The sequence below is a fragment of the Typopeltis vanoorti genome, chromosome 17 (assembly GCF_054136105.1).
Source record: "Typopeltis vanoorti isolate ZY-2024b chromosome 17, IOZ_Tvanoo_1.0, whole genome shotgun sequence".
In the NCBI taxonomy this organism is placed as follows: Eukaryota; Metazoa; Arthropoda; class Arachnida; order Uropygi; family Thelyphonidae; genus Typopeltis; species Typopeltis vanoorti.
The window spans coordinates 75,098,872-75,108,248 of record NC_143565.1 but is presented as its reverse complement, the minus strand read 5'-3'; the positions used below and the strand labels follow the sequence as shown (position 1 = coordinate 75,108,248).

General features: G+C 37.7%; 1 protein-coding gene across 1 annotated transcript in view; it reads left to right on the top strand.

Annotated features, from left to right (window-relative positions):
* Positions 1-1,655: 1,655 nt before the first annotated feature.
* Positions 1,656-9,377, top strand: part of LOC150097499 (uncharacterized) — a 193,978-nt gene continuing 186,256 nt past the window's right edge. Inside the window, exon 1 of the mRNA XM_090406938.1 lies at positions 1,656-1,891. The gene's annotated coding sequence lies outside the window, so the exon portion shown is untranslated. The remainder of the gene's footprint in view (positions 1,892-9,377) is intronic.

The following is a 9,377-nucleotide window of genomic DNA, read 5'->3' as shown; positions in this document are numbered from 1 at the left end:
ATGAAATTAATAAGAAAAATAAGAGAAATTGAATTAAAATTTTGCTGCAACAGCTGTATCAAAAATTAAATACAGATATTGATGAATCTGAATTTTACAATGAATTAATTATTTTTAGAAATATTGTTCCAGAAGATGCACCCATTAATATTTTAAAATTCATAATTGCAAATAATTTGTCGGATATTTATCCAAATATTACTATAACATTAAAAATATTATTGACCAGTCCAGTTACGGTCGCATCAACAGAAAGGTCATTTTCCAAATTAAAATGAATAAAAACCTATTTGCGATCTTCTATGTCTCAAGAACGTTTGTCATCCCCAGCAATAATATCTATACAGCATGAAATTGCAAAAAATTTGAATTTTGATAGCGTTATAAATGATTTTATTGGTAAGCGCATTAGGTTAAATAAAATTTAATATATTAAGATTTCTTTTAAATCTTATACGTTGTTGTGCATATATTTCATTCTTTATAGTAAAAATTTATATATTTAAAAAAAAAATCAGCTAACGCCTTTTTATTCCCGTATACGGAGAGTAGGCGAGGCCATTTAGCCCTATCTAACTTTTGGAGACTGAGTGGGCAGTTCAATCTCCACTGGTACCAATCAGGGATAGATGGCCCAAGGCTATCACTAATTAAGCGGTACACAGTGAAGAGAGACGGCTCAAATGTGCCGCCATCTCGTGGTCCCTAACCCTAACACAATATATTTAATGTCTGAAATAATGTGGGTTCTACGGTCGATTTTCTTGAGTTTACGGGACGAAAAACCCGCTTGCCCGTGCCAGAGATCGACTAACTCGGGAACCGGTCGAAAAAAGGCTTAGAAAAATTTCCTCTAGTCGCCGACTAGACTCAAAACCAAGTCTTCCTTCGTGCGGCCAAGCGCGGTAGTGTGCAAATTCCACATCCACTGAGCTACACAGGCTTTCAAAAAAATGATATTTTTATATTATTATGTATATTATTAAATAAATCATAGTTTTGGCGTATTTATAAGATAATGTGTACTTACATAATAAAATAATATATCATGTACATATAAACACATTTATTTTTTAACTAATTTTTTCCCTTTACTTAAATTGATGCTAAAGAGCATACTTATTTATTTATGTGCATAAATATTTTTCATATTTGATTTAATTAATTAATTAACAAGCTATCCTTCCTTTTAAAATTTCCATAAATGTTACTAACTTTCAGGGGCCCCGCTTTTCCATTTCGTACAGGGCCCCGCAAAATGTATAAATGGGCCTGCTGACTATCATTTCTAATGTTCAACCTAGCACGGATTTCCCTCACCTTAATTCTAACATCAAACTTCGATTCTAGTCAGCGACTAGAATTGAACTCTTACGATGCTCTTTCTTCGTGAGATCTAGCGCCGTGTATAACATGCCACTTTCACTGAGTATTATTAATAATTAATTAACATTGATTAAAATTTATTATTTTTATTTATTAATACTTCGGATTAAAATAATTGAAATGATTAATGATTATTATTTATTATCAAATTCATTAATTTTAATTTATTAAAATTAAATAATAAATATAACTGACATAAACCTACCCCACACATTGCGCCATCTGCCGTCCTTTGGTAATATTTTTTTCCCTTCATGACGTATATTTACTTTTGATATCATCGTAGAACAAACAAACAAAAAATAGCTTCCGGGAGAAAAGTTCTGCTTTCATTGTATGAGATCGTTTAACTTAATTTCACTGGTCATGAGGTCAATATATAGGTTCCTGTCGTGATGAGAGTCGAACGGAAATTTTTTAGAATGGAAAGGCGCGTTATCCCGTCATTCACCCTTTTAGTTGAGATCATAGATTCATAGTCAGTAAATAATTGAAATCAAATGAGGTAGGAATTGTGAGTAGCTGTATACAAACTCTATTTTGATAAATTCACAATGAATTAGCACAGCAACGCGGGTATATTTGTTGATTTTTCATTCCATGAGGTGCCGTTCGCGCATCAATGCGTCCGCTGCGGGAGTCTGTGCTCCCATGTTAACTAAACGCAGGTTGTAAGGGAAAGAGTCCGATTTTCGAAATGGATTAATTCCAAGACCAGTAATAAGCGCTAATTTTCTTGAGTTGTGCTGTTACCAGTAAAAGGTTAGAAATTGCATGATATGCTAATTTTGAAATTTCAGGAGGAATGAAGAATCGCCAATCTTTCTTGGATATTCAGTTGTTTGCAGATGCATGATGTGAAACTAGGAAGGGTTATTAGTAAGGGTACAGATGTGGCAGCCCTGCAAGGGGATTTGAATAAACTAGACAGATGGGAAAATGAATAGGAGTGTCAATTTAATGCAGCAAAATGTAAAGTCTTGAAGTTTGGAATACATCGATGGGAGGCAGCATACTCTGTTGACAGCATAGCTGTACTGGAGGAAGTAGAGGAGACAAGAGATCTGGGGGTAATGATTGATAGAAACCTGAAATTTAGGGAACATAGTGCAAAGTTGGTGAAGGTAACCCTGAGGATACTGAGAAGGATGCTGATCTGCAGAGATAAAAGTTATCATTCTATTGTATAAAGCCGTGATCTGACCACACTTGAATTAGTGTTCCCAAATTTGGTCCCCAAGATTTGAAGGGGATAAATCAACTGTGGAATGGGTACAGAGGCAGATAATAAAGATGGTTTCAGGACTATACGCAATATTGGTTATGAGGATCGGCTGAGAGAATGTGGACTGCAGAGTTTGATAGATAGAAGAAGGATAGGTGATATGATTGAGACTTTTAAACTGTTCAGAAGTAGTTACAGGGTTGACACAGCGAGGACAAGGGACCATCTCGGGAAGCTGTGAGCAAGAGGGTGAAGAGTGTTTTTTTTGCATTGAGGTTGGTTGAACTGTGGAATGCATTGCCTGATTGAGTGGTGAGAGCATGAACGGGGAATGAATTCAAGGAGTGGTATGATAGACTTTGTGTTTTCTAGGAAGGACCTTCCACGATGAGTATTTTGACTCCATGGAGACCTGAATCATCATCATCGTAATAATAATTTTTAAATGTGGAAGTTTGCACTCTTCCAACCACTGTTTTAACACACTGTCATTTTCTATCCTCAACATTTTCCCTGAACTTCTGCAAGGTGGTGCTGTTTTATTCTATTACCTCAGCCATACAGTGGCTGGTGGGGATAGCTATATGCTACCCCCCCCCCTAGGGAAATGATTATGCGCAAGGTGGTTTCCCCTTGCCTTCCTTGCCATAGTTTATTTTATGACTATAGTCGTGTATGTGTGTGTCCACAGGAGCAGTTTGTTTGTTTTGAAGGATGAAAAACCCAAGTTACCTGGAGAAAAAACCCCTCCACCTTTGTATGAGACCGGTTAACTCACCTTTAGTCGAAAGAGACCAGATAAAGGTTCCTCACGTGATTGATGGGAATCGAACCCAGGTCTTTCTGACCAAAGGGCTTTGTTTATACTGACTGAGCTATGGAGGCTCCAAGGCGGTGCTATACAGCATGATATATTACAAGGACAAAAAATAATAATTCAGTAATAACAATTTTTTCTTTAATTATTTTGTAAATTAGCCATTTTAAATAATTGTCACCAAGGTCAAATCTTATCATTCATGCTTGAGAGTTTGGCCTGTGGGTTATTTGGATGCCTGCTATGATCTACTAAGCCGACCAGTGTTAAGTTGAAGTGAAGGCAAGTATTGAATTCTTAGTGGCGTACTTGGATTTTTCAAAGTCTTTGATAGATTGCCATCTGACAACCTTGTAATTAAATTGAAACAAATGGAATTAGATAACGGACAATGAGTTGGATAGCTGATTGGCTGCCAGATAGATATCAACAGGTTGTGTATGAATTAATGGTATTCCAAAAGAGGAAAGTCACTAGTGGCTCGCCACAGAGAACTGTTTTGAAACCATTATTATTTAACTTGTAGGTGAAGGTTAATGCTCTGCATTCCAACCTTGTAGGTGGTGGAAGATACAAGAGATCTGGGAGTAATGGCAGGCAGATACTTGAAGTTTAGTGGTAATGTTGCTAAAATTGTAAGAAAATGACAATGGATTATGGCAATTATGAGAAAGACATTGACATGCAGAAGCAAAGCATTGATGACTCCATTGTATGTATAAGGGTTTGATTGCCCCACATATGTACTATTGGGTGCAGATTTTGTTGCCTTTTCAAAGGGATGCATTGGAGAGGATGCTAAGTCAGTGTCAGGTCTATGGAATCTTGATAGGAAGAGAGAGAAAGGGTTTGAGGAAATCTCTCTCTTTCCACTTGCAGTCTTGTGAATGGAAGAAGGGGAAGAAATATGATTGAGACATACAAGTTGGCGACAGGTTTCTACCAGATTAATGTGGAGGAGATATTTCATAGAGTACAGGGAGACAAGGGTGGAAACAAGAGGCCATTTCCAGCAATTGTATAAGGAGGTTCTTTTCATGGCGAGTAGAATGCATTTGCTTGAAAGTGTAACAAGTTCAGAAACTGTGAATAGGTTTAAGGTTTGATGATCGTTTTTGCATAAGGGAGTATGGACCTCCTGTGATGAGTCCTTTGACTTCATGGAGGTCAGATGCTAATACTAATAAGTAGAAAGAACAGATAAGTTTTTTTTTCTTTTCAATTTGTGAATAACAAAGTGCAAAACATGCCAGAGAATGGAAAAGTGGCAAATAATTACAGGAATAGGAAAACTTTAACAAACTAGGAATCATGTAATATTTATTTGTGTGCTAAGTCATAAGTGAAAATAGGTGTACTAAGGAATTCTGATAAGTTAAATCTAAAAAAGAGAGAGAGAAATGATTATCCTTAAGTAATTTGATTGCTTTGATTTGATTGAATTTATGGAGACACAACACACGTTAGAATAATTACTTATCATTAAGAAAGTAATATTTCATGTTTTGACCTCTGTATTGAAGTCATCATCAGGAAAAGATACATATGTACAGGATACAAGCTACATGACACTACACCATACAAAAGTAAGATGTATCTAAATGTTGATTAATCATTAACCCAGCCCAGTGTTTCCCACCGTTTTTTGGATCATGCCCTACCTCAACACCTCAAAGATTTTTATGCCCCCCCCCCCAACATAATAGTCAGCCAAGTTTTGAAAGAGTATAATATAAATATGTTCTTTAAATAAAAAAGGAACATAGGTAAAACTGTTTTTAATTTGACTTTCTTCAATGAATATAAATTTTATATTCATTGTATTCATTATATAGGCCAGTCTGTGTGTGTCATCAGTAGTTGTTAAGATCTTGGAGAAAGTAGTGAGGGACCATATACAGCATTGGGCAGATGAGGGTAATGTTATCTGTGAGAGTCAACATGGATTTGTGAAAGGGCGCTCTTGTTTTAGCAATATGCTAGCCTTTTATAATAAAGTTACAAGAACATTAGATGAGGGAAAGGCATATACTGCAATTTTCTTAGACTTAGCGAAGGCATTTGACAGGGTGTCACATGATAAGCTGATATTTAAGTTGCAGCACATGGGTCTGGATGTCAAATTGGTCAACTGGATTCAGGATTGGCTGTCTGATAGGTATCAGAGAGTTGTGTATGGCGGAGCAGTTTCAAGGAGGCAGAGGGGTTACAAGTGAGTCCCAAAAGCCTCAGTACTAGGACCTATATTGTTTAACCTTTATATCAATGACATTGCCAGTGGATTGCAAGGGGATATTCAGTTGTTTGCAGATGATGCAAAGCTGGGAAGGATTATTAGTAATAGTGCAGATGTGGTAGCCCTGCAAGAGGATTTAAATAAGAGATAGGCAAATGAATGGGGGTGTCAGTTTAATGCAGCAAAATGTAAGGTCTTGAGGTTTGGGAAACATCGATGGGATGCTGCATACTCTATGGGAGGAGTTATACTGGAGGAAGTAGGGGAGACAAGAGATCTGGGGTTGATGATTGATAGAAACCTGAAGTTTAGGGGACATATTGCAAAGGTGGTGAAGGTAACACAGAGGATTGCTGCAATTATGAGAAGGACACTGACCTGCAGAGATAAGAGGGTTATCATTCCGTTGTATAAGTCTCTGATCAGACCACACTTAGACTATTGTTCTCAGATTTGGTCCCCAGGATTTGAAGGGGATAAATTAACTGTGGAAAGGATACAAAGACGGATGACAAAGATGGTTTCAGGACTGTACAAGGATAGTTATGAGGATCGGCTGAGGGAATGTGGACTGCAGAGTTTGGTGGATAGAAGAAGGAGAGGTAATATGATTGAGACTTTTAAACTATTGAGAGGTGGTTACAGGGTTGACACTGGGAAGTTCTTTCGCTTGGTTGAACAGCGGGAAGGAGTGATGACAAGAGGCCATCCCTGGAAGTTACGAAAGGAAACTGTGAGCAAAAGGGTAAGGAGTGGTTTCTTTGCGTGGAGGGTGGTTGAACTGTGGAATGCATTGCCTGATGGAGTGGTGGGAGCGAGAACGGTCAGTTAGTTTAAAGAGTGGTATGATAGACTTTGTGTTTCTTAGGAAGGACCTCCCACGAGGAGTCTTTTGACTCCATGGAGGCCTGAATAATAATAATAATAATAATATTAATATTACACTTTGTATATTATAAAACATAAATTGAACTGAACTCGGGAACATAAAATCCAAGTTAATGCGTTCTTTGAGCTTGATATCAGCTAAGTACCTCATATGAAAACTCAAAGAGTTTTTATTTGAGGTACTAATTTAGTCATTTTCAATCTCATATCCCCATGGTTTGTGATATCCAGATGATTTCTTTTTTTCAGTAGCAAGTAATTTACAGCACTAAAGCCACATTCAACTAAATATGATGACGGGAAGGGCAACAGTATTTTTTTTGCAAAACTAGTTGAATTTCAGTATTTCGTTTCTGTCTCGTCAGAAAGCCATGCCATTGTTCCTTTTATGTTAAATAAATTTCTAATAGACTCATCATTTTGCTTTTCTGAGAGTTCTTGATACTGTATTTATGTTGACTGCTGTGCTAGTGACATCAGCTTTTTTTCTCGGAAAGTCAGGGTTGCAACATCGACAATTTATCACCGACAATGGTGAGTTTTTTGAGTATATCGGTGATGAGGTGATGAATGCAACATCATTTTCTAATTGCCCCCAAAATATTCAAATCCCCCCCCCATGGGGCATACGCCCCACATTGGAAAACACTGCCCTAGTCTGACCTCTGTTGGAGAATATAAAAAAAAAACAGAACTACATTAAACAATTTCTGAAGTTCTCTTCTTCTGTTTGGGATGCTATATAGGTTGAAGATGGGTCCTCCAAATTCTCGGAATAATTAATTCATTATTCTTGTTCAGATTTGGATGAAGATGTTTCAGCATTTTACAGGCTTCTTTGAATTTTCTTGGGATTTAGCCGACCAAATTGTATTCTTATTGGCTTAAACCAAAATAAAAAATGATGATACAGCATGACAGAATTTCATGCTTGCTGGGGCGTCGCCCAGTTAAACAAGCCCCCCCTCGTTGTTTTCACCAGAGAACCAGGGCAAACAGCGAAAAGTCAGATACTGGAACAAATCTGAAAACACACCCCAACTCAACATCATCAGTTAAAGATCAGTACTATCAACATAAGAAGCCTGAATGGCAAAGAAATCGAGCTAGTTGAAGAATTAAATAAGTACCAGGTCGACATAATAGGGGTGACTGAAACAAAAAGGACAAAAACTGATGAGATGTTTCTGAGCAATAAATACAAAATGTTATACTCAGGCAATGACAATCAAGCAAAAGAAAGAGTAGCCATAGTATTCAACACTAAATACGAGGCTAATCTTCTTGAATGACAGGCAATCTCAAGTAGAGTGATGTGAGCAATTATCAGAATGGGGAACTGGACAATGAAACTTATTTGTGCCCATGGTCCCACAGAAAGTTCTAGTAAGGTAGAAGTGGAGGAATTTTTTGAGGCTTTAGAGAAAGCAACTCGCAATATGAAAAAAGAAAAGTTGGTCCTTGTTGGGGATCTAAATAGCAGAGTAGGAAATGATGTTGGAGGCTTAATGGATTTTTTACAACACTCAAAAAGAATTAAAATAGACTTTAATACTTCCTATATTTCGTCCTAGTCACTAGGACATCTACGGGGATTACAAAAAAATTAATGTAACATATGCACCAATAACAAACAATACTAAGCCCAACCACGTGGGTGACACTAAAGTCCTATCTAGGTAGAGCGCCCTCTAACTAGCTTATATTATGCTTATATTCACTGGTGAATATAACCAGTGAATATAAGCGTAAAATGAACATTATCCTCCGCGATCGCGCTACCTACATCCCGCTAGAACACGACCCCACAAAAACACAAGTTAAGAAACTTAAAATTTTACTCAAAAAAGTATCTTCCTGGCCCCCAGATGTCACGAAAAAACTTAAACCTTTCCGCTCCTGTCCCCCCCGAATATACGGTTTACCAAAAATCCACAAACCCAATTCCCCACTCAGGCCTATAGTAGATGCTACCAATGCACCTTGCTATAGACTATCTAAACAGCTGGCCAACTCTCTGATCCCCCTCACCGGAAGGTCCCCTTCCTATATAAAAAACTCGACCCACTTTAAAGCCCTCACAGAAAATTTAACCTTGAAGAAGACAGACATATGGTAAGCTTTGATATCTCCTCTTTGTTTACCAATATTCCCTTAATTGACACCTTATCTCTCTTAGAAAAGGTTTTTCCCTCTGACATCTTAGATCTCTTTTCCTTTGCCATTAACTCTGGATATTTCTCGTGGAACAACAAAATCTACAAGCAGATAGAGGGAACTGCCATGGGTTCCCCCCTCTCACCCACCCCTTGCCAATTTCTATATGGAAGATTTCGAAAAACGAGCCATAGACTCAGCCCCACTCAAACCTTCTATCTGGCTAAGATATGTAGATGATGTGTTCTCTATTTGGCCTCATGGCCCAGACACGTTAGACTCCTTCCTCAGTCATCTCAATAATCTACATCCAAGAATCCAGTTCACTATGGAAAAGGAAAAGAACAATTGTTTACCCTTCCTAGACACCTTAGTCACACGCCTGCCTAATGATACACTTACCTTCACAGTATACAGAAAACCCACACACACAGGCAGATACATTCACAAACTCTCCCACCACCACCCCTCTCAACAATATGGCATTATTAAAACTCTTACCAAGAGAGCCCACAATCTCTGTTCCAGTGGAACCGCCCTCACTAATGAGCTTAACCACATACACAGCACTTTCCTCTCCAATGGCTACAGCGATCACAGTATCAAAAAAATAATCAACTCCTCCCCCATTCTCCTTCCTTCTCGTCAACAAGATTTTAAAAATGCCA